The following is an 18,597-nucleotide window of genomic DNA, read 5'->3' on the forward strand; positions in this document are numbered from 1 at the left end:
ATAAAAAAAACAAGACCCATTGATATGCTGTCAGCAAGAGACTCATTTTAGACGCAAAGACACCTCCAGATTGAAAGTGAGGGGGTGGAAAACCATTTACCATGCTAATGGACACCAAAAGAAAGCTGGGGTGGCAATCCTTATATCAGACAAATTAGATTTTAAAACAAAGACTGTAATAAGAGATGAGGAAGGACACTACATCCTACTTGAAGGGTCTATCCAACAAGAAGATCTAACAATTGTAAATATCTATGCCCCTAACATGGGAGCAGCCAACGATATAAGCCAATTAATAACAAAATCAAAGAAACACATTGACAACATAACAATAATAGTAGGGGATTTTAACACGCCCCTCACTGATATGGACAGATCATCTAAACAAAAGATCAACAAGGAAATAAAGACTTTAAATGACACACTGGACCAAATGGACTTCACAGACATATTCAGAACATTCCATCCCAAAGCAACAGTATACACATTCTTCTCTAGTGCCCATGGAATATTCTCCAGAATAGATCACATCCTAGGTCATAAATCAGGTCTCAATCAGTACCGAAAGATTGGGATCATTCCCTGCATATTTTCAGACCACAATGCTTTGAAGCTAGAACTCAGTCACAAGAGGAAAGTCAGAAGGAACTCAAATACATGGAAGCTAAAGAGCATCCTACTAAAGAATGAATGGGTCAACCAGGAAATTAAAGAAGAACTAAAAAATTTCATGGAAACCAATGAAAATGAGAACACAACTGTTCAAAATCTTTGGGATGCAGCAAAGTCCATCCTAAGAGGAAATAAATAGCAATACAAGCCTTTCTCAAGAAACAAGAAAGGTCTCAAATATACAACATAACCCTACACCTAAAAGAGCTGGAGAAAGAACAGCAAATAAGGCCTAAACCCCGCAGGAGAAGAGAAATAATAAAGATCAGAGCAGAAATCAATGAAATAGAAACCAAAAGAACAGTAGAACAGATCAACAAAACTAGGAGCTGGTTCTTTGAAAGAATTACCAAGATTGATAAACCCCTGGCCAGACTTATCAAAAAGAAAAGAGAAAGGACCCAAATAAATAAATTCATGACTGAAAGAGGAGAGATCACAACCAACACCAAAGAAATCCAAACAATTATAAGAACATATTATGAGCAACTATGTGCCAGCAAATTAGACAATCTGGATGCAATGGATGCATTCCTAGAGACGTATCAACTACCAAAACTGAACCAGGAAGAAATAGAACACACAAACAGACCTATAACCACTAAGGAAATTGAAGCAGTCATCAAAAATCTCCCAACAAACAAGAGCCCAGGGCCAGAAGGCTTCCCAGGCGAATTCTACCAAAGACTCAAAGAAGAATTAATACCTACTCTTCTGAAACTGTTCCAAAAAAATAGAAATGGAAGGAAAACTTCCAAACTCCTTTTATGAACCCACCATTACCTTGATCCCAAAACCTGACAAAGACCCCATCAAAAAGGACAGTTACAGACCAATATCCCTGATGAACATGGATATAAAAATTCTCACCAAATACTAGCCAGTATGATCCAACAGTACATTAAAAGGATTATTCACCAAGACGAAGTGGGATTTATTCCTGGGCTGCAAGTTACATTCAATATCCACAAATCAATCAGTGTGATACAATACATTAATAAAAGAAAGAACAAGAACCATACGATCCTCTCAATGATGCAGAAAAAGCATTTGACAAAGTACAGCATCCTTTCTTGATCAAAACTCTTCAGAGTGCAGGGATAGAGGGTACATACCTGAATATCATAAAATCCATCTATGAAAAACCCACAGCGAATATCATTCTCAATGCAGAAAAACTGAGAGCTTTTCCCCTAAGGCCAGGAACGTGGCACGGATGCCCACTCTCATCACTGCTATTGAACATAGTACTAGAAGTCCTAGCCTCAGCAATCAGACAATAAAAAGAAATAAAAGTATCCAAATTGGCAAAAAAGAAGTCAAACTCTCACTCTTTGCAGATGATATGATATTTTATGTGAAAACCCGAAAGACTCCACCCCCCAAAACTGCTAGAACTCATACAGGAATTCAGTAAAGTGGCAGGATATAAAAGCAATGCACAGAAGTCAGTTGCATTTATATACACCAACAACAACACAGAAGAAAGAGAAATTAAGGAATCGATCCCATTTACAATTGCACCCAAAACCATAAGATACCTAGGAATAAATCTAACCAAAGAGGCAAAGAATCTGTACACAGAAAACTATAAAATACTCATGAAAGAAATTGAGGAATACACAAAGAAATGGAAAAACGTTCCATGCTCATGGATTGGAAGAACAAATATTGTGAAGATGTCAATGCTACCTAGAGCAATGTACACATTTAATGCAATCCCTATCAAAATGCCATCCACTTTTTTCAAAGAAATGGAACAAATAATCCTAAACTTTGTATGGAACCAGAAAAGACCCCGAATAGCCAGAAGAATGTTGAAAAAGAAAAGCAAAGCTAGTGGCATCACAATTCTGGACTTCAAGCTCTATTACAAAGCTGTCATCATCAAGACAGTATGGTACGGGCACAGAAACAGACATAGATCAATGGAACAGAATAGAGAGTCCAGAAATGGACCCTCAACTCTATGGTCATCTAATCTTCGACAAAGCAGTAAAAAAATTCCAATGGAGAAAAGACAGTCTCTTCAACAAATGGTGTTGGAAAAATTGGACAACCATATGCAGAAGAATGAAACTGGACCATTTCCTTACACCACACACAAAATAGACTCAAAATGGTTGAAAGACCTAAATGTGAGACAGGAGTCCATCAAAATCCTAGAGGAGAACACAGGCAGTAACCTCTTCGACCTCAGCTGCAGCAGCTTCTTCCTAGAAACATCACCAGAGGCAAGGAAAGCAAGGGCAAAAATGAACCTATTGGGACTTCATCAAGATAAAAAGCTTTTGCACAGCATAGGAAACAGTCAACAAAACCAAAAGACAACCGAGAGAATGGGAGAAGATATTTGCAAATGACATATCAGATAAAGGGCTAGTATCCAAAATCTATAAAGAACTTATCAAACTCAACACCCAAAGAACTACTAATCCAATCAAGAAATGGGCAGAAGACATGAACAGACATTTTTCCAAAGAAGATACCCAAATGGCCAACAGACACATGAAAAAGTGCTCCACATCGCTCAGCATCAGGGAAATCCAAATCAAAACCTCAATGAGGTACCACCTCACACCCGTCAGAATGGCTAAAATTAACAAGTCAGGAAACGACAGATGTTGGCAAGGATGCAGAGAAAGGGGAACCCTCCTACACTGTTTGTGGGAAAGCAGGCTGGTGCAACCACTCTGGAAAACAGTATGGAGGTTCCTCAAAAAGTTGAAAATAGAGCTACCATACAACCCAGCAATTGCACTATTGTGTATTTACCCCAAAGGTACAAATGTAGTGATCCGAAGGGGTACGTGCACCCCGATGTTTATAGAAACAATGCCCACAATAGCCAAACTATGGAAAGAGCCAAGACGTCCATCAACAGAAGAATGGATAAAGAAGATGTGGTATATATATATATACACACAGACACACACACACACACACACACACACACAATGGAATATTATGCAGCCATCAAAAAGGAAAAAAAAGAAATCTTGCCATTTGCAACGATGTGGATAGAACTAGAGGGTATTATGCTAAGCGAAATAAGTCAAACAGAGAAAGACATGTATCATATGATCTCACTGATATGAGGAATTCTTAATCTCAGGAAACAAACTGAGGGTTGCTGGTTTGGTGGGGGGTGGAGGGATGGGGTGGCTGGGTCATGGACATTGGGGAGGGTATGTGCTATGGTGAGTACTGTGGATTGTGTAAGACTGATGAATCACAGACCTGTACCTCTGAAACAAATACTACATTATATGTTAAAAAAAGAGAGAGAGAAGATAGTAGGAAGGGAAAAACGAAGGGGGGGAAATCGGAAGGAGAGATGAACCATGAGAGACTATGGACTCTGAGAAACAAACTGAGGGTTCTAGAGGGGAGAGGGGTGAGGGGATGGGTCAGCCTGGTGATGGGTATTAAACAGGGCATGTATTGAATGGAGCACTGGGCGTTATACTCAAACAATGAATCATGGAATACTACATCAAAAACTAATGATGTAATGTATGGTGATTAACATAACATAATAAAATAAAATTTAAAATAATAGTATATAAAAACAAATTTGCTCACCTGGTGTCTCCACCAATTAAGGAGAACCCAGGTTATGAAAAACAAAAACAAAAAACTCAACAAAGCATTTCCTATTTTTCTGTAGTTCTTGTTTTCTTTTGCAGAGGTATAAACCAGACTGCTTGCTTGGAAGCATTTTGGAGAAATTAGATTTAGGTTAAATTTTGTGAAAATCACTCTTTCCAAGTAAACTACAGTGGACCAGGTGTTATTCAAGCTCAGAGTTAGAGCAGACTATAGCTTCTGACTTCGGCAGACTCCAAGTAGGTTGCAAAAAAACATTTAGCCTATGTATCAGCACTGTGAGAATGTCTTTTTCTCTTCCTTTCCATTTAAGGGTAGTGTCTACTTTGGCATTAGTGTGGCCAAATTACATTTTTCCAGTTATGTAAGAAGTTACACATAGAAAGTTGGCTTAAACAGCTCTGTTTCATTTTAGTGTTATTTCAGCTTCCTGTCTCTATGGTTTCCTCAACAATTGCTGCTCGGCTGGCCTGCTCCTAAATCTAGCTCAAGGGGTGCCACCCTGCCCAGTCTTTGTTTCCTCTGCCACAAATTGTACCAGTTGTGCTGGCATCCTTGGGCTGGCCATATACAGCCAACTGACCCCATTGCTGGCTCTTCTCCATCTGAGGTCCAACTCACAGAACACCTTCTATGCCTATTTGATATATTGAGTGTAGAGTTGAGAGCAGCTATATGCAGCAACCTCACAGGACAGAAGAGACATAGGAATGCTGGTAAGGGAGGAGCACGGTGTCAAAAGGAGAGGAAACCTGACCAGGACATGGGAGTGGAAAAACACGAGACCAGAGAGACACATAAAATAGAGTCAGAGACAGAAGGAGAAAATTCATTAGCAGTACATTGAATCAGACACAATTTTTAACAGTATTATTTTTAGATAAAAATGACCTAGAAATAAAAAAAATAGGATTCTAAATTGATTGAATTGTTTAAAATTAAGACTTAATCAAGTCATATTCTTAAACCATATACTATTTATGCCTAGTTACTTTGCAGGACAGTAGTATACATTGTTAAATGTCAAAGGGACATTTCTGAGTGAGATTTGCTGATTACAATAGTAAATCCATTCTGTCTCTATGCTCAGTCTTCATGGCTTCAATGTCTGCTTCTTTGAACTGATTCATAAAGTATGACTCTACCTAACTGAGAGAAAATCTGATTTCACTACAAAACCACAGGGAGAGTACCAATTCAGAGATGAAGAATCTTATAATCCAGTTCATAAAAGAAGAATGCAAAAAACTTTAAGTAGAAGGGAATAGTTGAGCCAAAAAAAAAGAAAAAAAATTGGTTTCAGTTTTAGTTCAAGTTTGCAAACAGTAGAATTTGTTAGTCACTCCAGGTATTTGGTTTCTACAAATGTCAAATCCTTTTATTTCCATTCTTTGCTTCCACAAAGATACCTATAATAAAAGACAAGGATTATGATAATCCATTTTAATACTATCTACAATAATAGGAATCTTTTTACCCCAGCAACCCAAAGTTTTCTACCTGGAAAAAAATACTATAAAAAATCAGAAGCACTATAGCTGAGAAGGAGGTAGATGACAAGTAACAAAAGAGCAAAGACCACTTGAAAATACTTTTTACGCATACTTTTCATCATTTCAGCTGTAAGAAAGCCTGTATTTTCTAACCCCTTTGATTAAGCTATGCTCATTTCTTTCTAGTCATTCCTACCTTCCAATGGTCACCATTTCATTTGTTAAGAAAATAAAAAAATGTAACTTAAATAATGCATAAAAAGTTTTTCATAAATGTAGAGTTCCATTAATCCAAAACTATAAGAAAATAATAAATTTATTACATTTCAAGGTATAATAAATGCCTTTAAGATTGCTATGTCTTCTTCTCCAGAGAAGACATACAAATGGCTAACAGACACATGAAAAAATGTTCAACATCACTAGCCATCAGGGAAATACAAATCAAAACCACAATGAGATACCACCTTACACCAGTTAGAATGGCAAAAATTAATAAGACAGGAAACAACAAATGTTGGCGAGATGTAGAGAAAGAGGAACTCTCTTACACTGTTGGTGTAATGCAAGCTGGTGCAGCCACGCTGGAAAACAGTATGGAGTTTCCTCAAGATGTTAAAAATAGAGTTACTCTACAACCCAGCAATTGCACTACTAGGTATTTACCCCAAAGATATAGATGTAGTAAAAAAAGGGGGGCATATGCACCCCAATGTTCATAGCAGAAATGTCCACAATACCCAAACTGTGGAAGGAGCCTAGATGTCCTTCAACAGATGAATGGATAAAGAAGATGTGGTTCATATATACAATGGAATATTACTCAGCCATCAGAAAGGATGAATACTCACCATTTGCATTGACATGGATGGAACTGGAGGGGATTATGCTAAGTGAAATAAGTCAATCAGAGAAAGACAATTATCATATGGTTTCACTCATATGTGGAATATAAGGAATAGTGCAGAGAACCATAGGGGAAGGGAGGGAAAACTGAATGGGAAGAAAACAAAGAGGGAGACAAACCATGAGAGACTCTGGAATCTGGGAAACAAACTGACTCTTAGAAGGGAAGGGGGTGGGGGGTGTGATGGGGTAACCAGGTGATGGGTATTGAGGAGGGCACATGTTGTGATGAGCACTGGGTATTATATGCAACTAATGAATCGTTGAACACTACTTCAAAAACTAATGATGTACTATATGTTGGCTAATTGAACATAATAAAATTTTTTTAATTAAAAAAAAGATTGCTGTTTCTTAATTCTTGTTATGTTCTGGTATGCTTCGTGTGCATGTGTAGTTACATGCGTATGTACATGCGTACGTGTATGTGTATACTTTAATTTTATTCTTTAAAGCATAAATTCATATAAAATAGATACTTAATTTAAAGAACACATCCATGTATATGGTTGAAATAATGATGCATAAAGAACATATGCATATAATGTAGCAAATGTAAGTATTATGGCATTACCAATGCACTGAATATTTTATAAATATAACGAAGCTGGCAGAACTTAAATGATGCTGATCACAGAACCCATCCTGACCCAACCTTCTGAATAAAAGTATTCCTAATTTATTTCAAAGCAATTCCTTTGACCCCACTTTCCAAAGACTGGTCCAAGGTGTTTATGTGTGATAAGCCATGGCCAGGCTGGCTGCACTAAATTCTGTGTAGGCCTGATAATGTAGTAAGAAATACAGCTTGGAACAACACACCTGAATTCTCTTAAATGGTAATAGGTAGAAACCACCCTGACTTAAAATAGTATAAATCCAACTGGCTTGGCAGATACCTCACTCTGCACAAGTTTCAGACACCACCAAACTCTGGATGTGTAAACTTCAAGAAAAGCAAAGGAAAATACTGAGACCTAATACTCTTGAAGTATATTTTATGCATATCTTCTTCACTGGGTGTACGTATGAGTAAAGCAAACTAAAAGGGACATAAACCAAATCCTATATATTGTTGTTGCCATTTCTCAAACATGAAACTGATGATTTGATCTGGCCCTGCTCTTGTTGGAATCAACATGAATAAGCATAGAACAAGAAAGGACTGAAATAAGGCTGAGACCACCAGGCTTCCTGGATATCTGACTACCTCTAGGATCAGGGTCACTTGATCTGTGGAATCTAAGAGAAAACTTCTGAGAAGACAGGTTATTTAAGAAGTAGCCTGTTAAGACAGAAGATTTGCCAGCTCTGCCAAATCCTTCCCTTAAGTCATTACCTATCATCTCAATGCTATTAAATTGTGATCATCTTGAAGGATTTTCCAGAGAGTGTAAGTTGGAACACCCAAGCCTAACTAAGGCAAGCCTGTTATGGAGGTTTGGGGCCAGGGTCTGGATGCAGGGATGATTGTGGATGTAAAGGGAATCTTTCCCATAGAATTCCTCAGTTCCGGTGGGATTCATACAAATGCCCATGGATCTGGCAGCCCAGAATGTCAGGCCTTCTGGCCACAGGTTTATTATCCTTTCCACTCTCTGGCTTCTCTTCTTGGAGGGTTCTGGGTAGGGGCTCTCAGAAGCAGTAGCAATCTCCCTCATAGGTTCACCCCTGGACCACAGTTACAACTAATGTCTCACTCCTAGTTAGACCTAACAGGTAACCCAAACTAATGTGGGTTCCATTTCAAGATGGCAATGTAGGAGGATCTTGAACTGACCTCCTTCCATGAACACACCAGAATTACAGCTACATAAGGAACAATTTCCTCTGAAAGAAACCCCAAGAGTAACTGAGCAATTCCTATATGTCAGGTAAATGAGAAAAAACCTACATCAATATTGTAGTAGAAACAGAGACATGATCTCACTGTAAACCCCACCCCCAGTGTGGCAACCCACTATCCGGGGAGAACTCAAAATTCCAAGCTGCTCTCAGAGAAGTGAAGGGTTTGAACCCCATGTCTGAAACCCCAACTTTTGAGATCTGTGCCTGAGAAATGAGACCCAAAATATCTGGCTTTGAAAGCCAATGGGGCTTGCATCTGTGAGACCCACAAAACTATAGTAACTGAGAAACAGTTCTTAAAGGGCCACAGGCTCATCTGGCTAGCTCCCAGAGCCCGGTGCAGAGGCAGCTGACTGAAACACACCTGAAAGAGTCCTGTTTGCTTATCTTAAAGCTCAAGCCTGAGGAACAAGGCATCTAACTTAAAACACAACTAGGGGCCTAGTGAAATATTCTCCAAAGACAGAGACCAGCAGGTACCATCTTTGCTCTCTCCCTCTGCCTCACTCCAGGTCACCGGTATCTCCTGGGAAGGAGCTTGTACACACTTCTGGTGCCCTGGTTTCTACAGCTGCCACCCGGGGATGCCCCTTGATTGGCTGGCTCTGGTGGCCTTTCATACGTCTCACAGAACTATAACAAATGGAGAAAGACTTCTTAACTAGCCACCTCCCCGAGCAGAGAAGCAAGAGACTGAAATGCCCCATTTTTCTGTGAAAGGGGGTCTATTAGCTTACTTTCACAGCTGCTGCCTGAGGGGCAGGCTTCTAATTAAACACACATCTAAGGGCCAACTATAATCTTTTCCAGAGACCTTGGAGGGAGGGCTCTCCCTGTGCCTCATTCCTTGACATCAGTCTTGGCAATGATTTTTTGGATTTGACACCAAAGAAAAGGCAACAAAAGCAAAAGTAAACAAGTGGGACTACATCAAACTAAAAAGCTTCTGCACAGCAAAGGAAACCATCAAAAAAATGAAAAGACAACCTACTGAATGGGAGAAAATATTCACAAATCACCTATCTGTTAAGGGGCTAATATCCAAAGTACATAAAGAACTCATACAACTCAATAACCAAAAAAACAAGCATCTGACTAAAAAGGCAGAGGATCTGAATAGACAGTTTTTCAGAGAAGATATATAAGTGGCCAACAGGTGTTTGGAAAAGTACTCAACATCACTAACCATCAGGGAAATGCAAACCAAAGCCACAGTGAGATATGGCTATTATCAGAAAAGAAAAGAAAGAACAAATGTTGGTAATAACATGAAAAATAAGTAACAGGAAAGCATTGTTGGTGGGAATGTAGACTGGTGCAGCCACTATGGAAAACAGTACGGAAGTTCCTCAGATAATTACAAAACAACTACCATATGATCCAGCAATTCCACTTCTGGGTATTTATCCAATGGAAACAAAAATACTAACTCAAAAAGACATCTGTACCCTCATGTTCATTACAGCTTTATGTTCAATAGCCAAGATATGGCAAAGATCTAAGTCTCCATCAATGGCATGTGTGTGCATCCACGCACACACACATGACTATTATTCCATTATTAAAAAAAAAAAAAGGGAAATCCTGCCATTTGTGACAACATGAATGGACTGAGGGCATTATGCTAAGTGAAATAAGTCAGACAGAGAAAAACACCTACCATATGATCTCACTTATATGTGAAATCTAAAAAAGAAAAAAAAAGTGATTGCCAGATGTAGAGGGTAGGGGAGTGAAATGGGCAAAGGTGATCAAAAAGTACAAATTTTAAGTTATAAAATAAGTCCTGAGGATGTTATGTGCAGTATGGTAACTATAGCTAATGATACTACATTGTGTTTTTGAAAGTTGCTTAGATGGTAGACCTTTAAAAGTTCTCACCACAAGGAAAAAAATGTGTAACTATGTATGGCAATAGGTATTAACTAAACTTATTGTGGTTTTCATTTTGCAATATATACATACATCAAATTATTATGTTGTATTCCTGAAATTAATGTTACATGTCAATTATATTGCAATAAAGAAAAAAATTAATGTGGACGAGATAATATGATAATCAATGTGATAGTCAAGAATACCCAATCCAGGGGATGGGAGGGAACAGCATGTCTTGGTAAGCCCCACCTCGTCCTTCTGCCACAGATGCTAGGCCCTATTCCAAACTTGTTGGCTATTCTACTGCATCACAAGTAGGGAATCTTCAGAAAGGAGTTCCAGGCCCTTTCAGCACAGAAGAAACACCTTACTAAAGGACACAAGGAAAAAATGGATTCAGGTCACCAGCTCTAGAGTAGAGAGAGACTGTGCTAGTTTACTCTCTATGAAAAAGCAAGTCCCAGGTTTATAGGGGGGCTCCATCCAATGTCTTGTAGTGCTTATGGTCCTATTGGTACTTTGTGAAGTGCCTGGCAATGCTAACTTCGGATGAACTTCATCAGGGATGATGGGGAAGGAGTAGCATAGAGTCACAGAAATGTCAGGTATGAACCAGATCCTGCCTGGTTTGTGTATGTAGTAGCTGAGAAAACCTCTGCATTTAGTAGTGATAGAATGCAGCAGTATGTTGTGCTTGTGAACCAGATGATCCCAGTTCTACTGGATATCTTAGAAAGCTCAGACTCAGTCCTCTTCCCCTTCTGCCTAAAAGCTGCTTAGCACTGATGAGATCTTAACCAATGGTCCCACTACCAAGCTGCAGAAATGAGTGTTAAGGACAAAGTGTGGCAGACTCAAGGGTGGGCTTCATAAATCACTCAGGATCCCCAGATGAAAGGACATTTGTATAGCTGGTTAAAAAGGCAGTTGAGAACTTTGGACCCAACACACATGGTACTTAGTTCTGGCCAGGTTTGGCAGAGAACAGGGTATGCCAGTGTGCTGAACTGGTGGGAAGGAATATTAAAGAAAATAGTCTCCAAACTTGGGGTGGGGGGGAATCTCTATAAAGAAAGTATATTTTTTTATGAAATTTATATGAAAGTAAGTGGGAGAGATAAACTATTCTCAAGAGAAATGACCTTATAAAGTCTGAATAACTTAAGCTTAAAGAACTGTTCTTAATGGAGGCTAGTAAAATGAAGAGCTACCAAAATGAAAGCATGCACATGGACCAAAATCCACTAAATGCCACTCTTTTAAATTTTTAATAGCCAAGCCCTCATTGTCATTTGTACCAGTCTTTAAATCTCGAACAGATTTTTGGTCTATTTTCCACTTTAGACAGATGAAACATGAGTATATAGATTGTTCAGAGTTTTTTGTGAAGGTTCTTTTTTCATTAACTGGTTTGGCGTTTTTAGATGTTTATTAAAACTATATATTTATTATTTTGTATTATATGGACACTACCTCACTTGACATTAAATTTTTTTCTAAACTGACATATTCACTGTATCGTATAGACACTCTCTCTCTTTCATTAAAGAATAAGGTCTGGCCAATAGCTTATGATAAAGATGGAAAAAGGGGAAAAGCTAGAATCAAATCTACAAAATTAACTTAAGAATCCTATGCAAATACTACCACAAACACCAGGGGGTCTATTTAGTTTGCTAACATCACCTATATCACGTCTCTTTTCTATGAAATGAGGAAAGAAAGGATAAAATAATTTCACATTGATTTTAACCTATCAACAAATTCATAAGAACTGAAGAAGTGTAACCTATCTCTATACAAGCATGAAGAGTGATTGTACTTTATTCCAATAAGAACCCAATTTTAAAAAGCATCAGTAAAAATCTCATTATTTTATAGTTCATCAACAATGGTAAGAGACAAAAATAAATGGGAAATAATTTTATTTCATCATTCTAAATGAATGCAAATCCCTTATGAAGAGACCAAGGAAAAGTTCATACTCCAGTGTAAAATTCATAGGGTTTTGAAATAAATGCTTCATTCTATCTGAAGCACATTAAGTTTTCTCTTCCTCATTACTGTCTCTAGTGAAGCAATTCTGATTTTTGTGCATTTCACTATTAATGTGCATAGCATTCTGAAATAAACTGACAATATCTACAGAGAAACAGATATCAATCTACTAGTTGATAAGCAGGAAGATATAAAGCCTTTCATACTTAGTGTTTCCATGGAAACCACTCTCAATATACACTCATTCAACATGCAGACTTTGAAGGAATTGTATCATCTCTGTGCATTTGAGAGGAAAGCAAATAAGAGGTGTAAGTTAAAAACTCTAGAATGAAACATTACTTCCATGACAATGAAGAGTATTGAAAGAACTGGCTAACTATATTGATTTGATTGAACACAAGCAAGATGATGTTTTAAAAAAGAGGAAACTAGAATAAATATGCCTTAGGGAAACTTGTTAGTGAAATATTTCACAAGGGAATGCCCTTGTAAACAATACTAAAATGACAGCACAAAGAGGGCTGAGACAAGAAAGCAAAATAAAATAACAGCAACAAATAAAGAATTGAAACTACAGAAAAACAGAGACAATGGATTAAGGAAGCAAATCTGCATACTAGAATTTATTAATATTTATTTATAGCAACACTACTATAAAGAAAATTGGCCAATGTGGTCAATTCCAAAAATCAGTGGCAGCTGTAAGACTTTTAAGTTAGTCATTTTTCCCTTCCTACTATCCTTTTTTTTTAATAATTACTTTAAGAAGCTTTATTTTTTAATGTGTATATTTTGGCATACAGACTTCACATCTGGTGTAAAATCAGTTTGAATATTTTACTAAGTAAGGAAAGCCTAATGTGTTTTTGATTAAAGAATTATGTTTTGGTACAATTGTGATTCCTAATATATCATTATTTTTATCTATTCTTTGGAAAACAGCAGTAGGCACTTACTAATAAATTGATTAAGAAGATTATGTTAAAAAAAGACTTTTAAGTTAGTCAAAACAGTTGATTGCACTACCCTACACTGAAAGTATTTGATGTCTAGCCTCTCTGGTGCACTCACTAAGCATCCACTATTATTCATTTATGAAAAGTATAAGGGCTTCTGAAATACTCTGAATACTAAGATATGCATAAATATGGGAGGCTTTCTAAATATAATTTCTATATATTCTAGATATAATTTAATTGGAATACTTTATTGTGCTTTCATTTTTTAATGTTTGAAATTAACATTTTTAATACTTAACATGTCTAATGTTCAAAGACACGCATATGCATACACATTTCCTTCTTATTGGACATCTGAGAATACACACACAGGCACACCACTTAAAAATGTCATGGTTCTACTATCACTTCTAATCCTCCAAGGAGAACCCTTCAGAACGAAGTAATTCACCTTCATACCTCCTGCCTCATCACAGCAACATTCTAGTAACTAATATACTTCCAGTCACTATGTATTTTGTCTTCTTCCACATGCTTCCAAAGTACATTTCATTTTAAGTGTATAAATTATGGATAAGATGTCTCTTTTTGGTCATAGATGCATCTTTATCATAAAGTAGCTCTATTACTGAAGCCCATGTCAAGACTTCAAATGAAGTTTGTGCTGACTTTATTTTCAGAGAAAACCGACCTGCCTCTTCCTTTCATAGCTGAGGCATTGTCATATGAATGTTAATGCTTTTTCTTCTTAAACTAATAAAGCTTGAAATGCACACACTGATGGAATAAGTGTTATTGTGTCAGTGAGGGTTTAGGCCAATGTGTTATCCTTTCCACAGTAAGGATCTAAGAATTTAATTCATGAATGTTGGATCTATGATGTTCAAGGATATTTAAATTCAAAATAAGCTGTCCTCTAAGGAGTAAATATATGTTTATAACCTCATTATGTCTTGGCTCATCTATAATATGACCTCATTACTGTAAACCAAAGAAAACTGTAAAATGAAGTGATAATGACAAATTATTATTTCCTAAAATAAAAAAGATCATTCAGCTAAAAAGTGATAGTGCTAGGATTTAAACAAATTAGGAGAAAATGGTATCTTTGGTGTATTAACATGATAAGTATAGGTCATTTTGGCAATTAATGCTACAATTCCCCTTTTAAAAGATTTAGAAATTCTCTAACAATAACGTCAACCAATATCTGTACTTTATTTGAACAAATACGCTTTCGTAAGTGTTTAGGTCAGTGTTACAAAAGGGGGCACTAGTAAGTGACACCTTGGAGATTCAAATTTAGATCTTTTCCCTAGACTTGAGACAATACCCAGCACCTAAATCCAGATCCATTCAATGATCATGTGGTTAAACTTTGGAGTTTAATTCTTCTGGCCTTCAGTGTCCTTATGAATAAAAGAATTAAGTGATCACTAAGCTCCATATAGTGTTTTGAAATTAAAACGTATCCTTTAAGTCTGATTAGACACAATAAAAGATTCATGAGATAGGAAACTATGTGTTTTAAATGGAGGCTAGTGATTTGCAAAACAGAGCTTTACCTATAGAACCAAGCAAATTTTGCAATATGACAAGTAAAGCATTATGTGCATGTTTCTTTTCTCATAATATGTGCCATTCAAACTCACAGGCCCCCTAGGAAGATCAGTATCAAAATGAAAAAAGGAATATAAATATATTTGTAAACTCTTATAAAAATATGTAATTTTATCCTAACCTCATTTTGTTTTATAACCTTTTGTTATATAATGCTTTATAACAGCTTTATTGAGATATAATTCATATGCCATAAAATTCACTTTCAATGTGTACAAATCAATGGTTTTTCGTAGATTCATAGAATTTTGCAACCTAATTTTAGACTATTTTCATCACCCTCAAAATAACCCTTCCACCCATTAGCAGATTCTTACCTCCCCCAACCCCTGGTAACCACTAATCTATCTTTTGTTTCTCTGGATTACCTACTCTGGTCATTTCAAATCAATGGAGTAAGTACACCTCTTGTGACTTTCTTCTTTCACTTGGCATAAGGTTCCCAAGGTTCATCCATGCTGCAGCATAAACAGTATGTGATTCCTTTATATTACCTAATAATATTCCACTGTATAGATATACCAAATTTTATTTATCCATTCATCAGTTGGACTTTTAGGTTGTTTTCACTTTTTGGTTATATGAACAACACTGCTATGAACACTTAAGATTTTAAATGGATGTACATCTTCATTTCTCTCGGATACATTTATGTATCTAGGAGTAAAATTGCTGCATTACACGATAAATCTAGGTTTAACATTTTTAGGAACTTCCAAACGGTTTTCCAAAGTGGGATTAGCCATTTCATAATCCCAGTAGCAATGTATGAAGATTCCAATTTCTCCACATCTTTGTCAACACTTAATTATCTTTTTAATCTTAGTAATCCTAGTGGTTTGAAATGGTATTTCATTGTAATAGTTTTCCCTAATGACTAACAATATTGAGCATCTTTTCATATGTTTGTGAACCATATATTTTCTTTGAAGTAGTATCTATACAAATCCTTTGCCCATTTTTAAACTGGGTTATCTTTTTATTGTTGAGTTGTAGGAGTTCCTTATATATTCCAAACACTAGACCTTAACAGATATGATTTCCACATTTTTCCCATTCTTTGTGCTATATTTTCACTTTATTGATGGCATAATTCGAGGCAAATATATTTGCATATACAAAAGTCCAATGTTTCAATTTCCCTTTCATTGCTTGTGCTTTTGGTATCATATCTAAGATTCCATGGCCTAACTCAAAGTCATGAAAATTTACTCATGTCTTCTTCTATCACTGTAGTAAGTTTTCAAGTTAGGAAGTTGAATCTTCCAACATTGTTTTCTTTTCCAGGATTATCTGGCTATTCTGAGTCTCTTGCATTTCTATATGAATCTTAAGTCCAGCTTGTCAATTTCTGCAAAAAAATGTCAGCTAAGAATTTGAAAGGGATTGTGTTAAATTTGTAGATTAATTTGGGGAGAATTACCATCTTAAAATGTTGTCTTCCAATCCGAGATCATGGGATATCTTTACATTTATTTAGGTTTTCATTCATTTCTTCTCAACAATGTCTTATAGTTTTCAATGTACAATTCTTGCATTTCTTAGTTCAACACTTAAGAATAAATTTAATAATTTATGATATTACATTAAATGGAATTATTTTAATTTCACTTAATGTTCATTGCCATTGTAATTTTTTTCAAGTTTTTCTTTAAATTCCAGTTAGTTAAAATATGGTGCAATATTAGTTTCAGGTGTAGAATTTAGTGATTCATCCATTGCCAGTGTAATTTTTAAACAATCATTGTAAGGGCACTGCTTTGGAAGAATACACAGCTAGGTTTCTCCTTCCTTTCAAAAAAAAAAAGATTTTATTTATTTGTCAGTCAGAGAAAGAGAATGCAAGCAAGGGGAGTGGTAGGCAGAGGGAGAAGCAGGCTCCCTGCTCAGCAGGGACTGGGACTCGATCCCAGGACCCTGGGATCATGACCTGAGCCAAAGGCAGATGTTCAACCAACTGAGCCACGCAGGCGTCCCTAGGCTTATACTTTTGCACTTGAAGTTGTATTATAAATATTTGATATGAAGGAGAAGGAAGGCAAAGAAATTTCTTTGTAATTAAGTAGATATTTTTATGCTCTGTTCTTTATTTTTACTCTTTTTTTAAGACACAGAACAACATAGAAAAGGAGAGATATCATTGGAAAATGATCCCAACCAAGAAGAACTGCTCAACTCTGACATCACTGATTCTGTATACTTTATAGAAAAGGTCCTTGACTCTCTGGGCTCAGACCTAGTTTGCAGCGACATGGCTAAACGCACCAAGGTCTGAATCATGGGTAAATATGGGACCCGTTATGGTGCCCCCTTCAGGAAAATGAAGAAGATTGAAATAAGCCAGCACGCCAAGTACACTTGCTCCTTCTGTGGCAAAATCAAGATGAAAAGACGAGCTGTGGGGTCTGGCATTGTGGCTCCTGCATGAAAACCATCGCTGGTGGCGCCTGGACCTACAACACCACTTCTGCTGTCACAGTAAAATCTGCCATCAGAGGACTGAAGGAGTTGAAAGACCAGTAGAAGATTCACCATTTGAAACATTGCTAGCCTATAATAAATGGGTTAATTTATGTAACAAAAAAGAAAGAAAAGAAAATGTACTTGACACTGGTTATCCGAGTCAAACGGAATACACTTAGAAACACAAATGTGGAGAGAAGCAAGACTACAGGACAATACTCTACTTTCAGCCCCATGCCTATGTAAAGCTTTTGTCAATCTGCCTAATAGAACATGTTGTTTCTGGGTCAAAGACTGTGGAGTGGCTAACCCTGCTTTGTTATTTTGTTCCTTAAAAATCCCCAGATGTATTCAGGGTCATGTCAAAGTTATGCATGTCCACCCAAAAGTGAAAAATTTAGGACAAGAGTTAGTTTTTTGAGCATCACCAGGTGAACAGTCTTGCTTTATTTTTTTCATATCTTTTCCATCAGCCTCTGTGATGACTGAAAATGACAAAAAAGAGAGAGCAAAAGCAAATGTCAGCCAAAGGACAGTTGAGGGGAGTAAGTCAAATGTTCTTTGCTAAAAGGCCTTTAAAATGCCGCAATTACAAGGAGTGAGAGATGAGTTATGACTCAGTATTTGTACCATGGATCTAACAGCACTTTGAACATATTTATTAACAATGAAGGAAAAGGAGATTCAATAAAGATAAAGGCTGTCTAATAGCTGACAGTTTTGCCATTCCCCTGTGTCTTTTAGTCTTTGGATTTTTTTCACATTATTCTTCCTAAATAAAGCAAAGAAGTAAAGGAAGTATATGATTGTGTATGGGTGTGTATATAGATACATACACATCATACAAATATTATCTCAACTCATCATCGACTGTTTCGTATCTGTTTTACTATTAACTATATTTTCCTAAATCTTTCAGGAAAAGTGATTCTCTAGATAGACATAAATTTTATCCTGGAGTTTAAGTTCTTTGCACATTACTATGGACCCAATAACGTATGAGAAGCCTAGTAGATATTCTATTACACATCTATACCTATGTCTTGAATTAATGTTCATAATTTATCTCACTTGTTTTAATTTAGAGTTTTTATAGTTAATGAATGCTGAGCCACTTTAAATAGTTTCTGTCTGAGCTTACTGTGCTC

At 36.6% G+C, this 18,597-nt stretch overlaps 1 pseudogene; it reads left to right on the plus strand.

Moving 5' to 3' along the window:
- Nucleotides 1–17,237: 17,237 nt before the first annotated feature.
- Nucleotides 17,238–17,525, plus strand: LOC114207746 (large ribosomal subunit protein eL43 pseudogene; annotated as a pseudogene).
- The last annotated feature ends 1,072 nt before the right edge of the window (nt 17,526–18,597 follow it).

Source organism: Eumetopias jubatus, unplaced genomic scaffold, assembly GCF_037043125.1.
Source record: "Eumetopias jubatus isolate StellerSeaLion01/CBP00866 unplaced genomic scaffold, mEumJub1_p1.0 scaffold_7, whole genome shotgun sequence".
In the NCBI taxonomy this organism is placed as follows: Eukaryota; Metazoa; Chordata; class Mammalia; order Carnivora; family Otariidae; genus Eumetopias; species Eumetopias jubatus.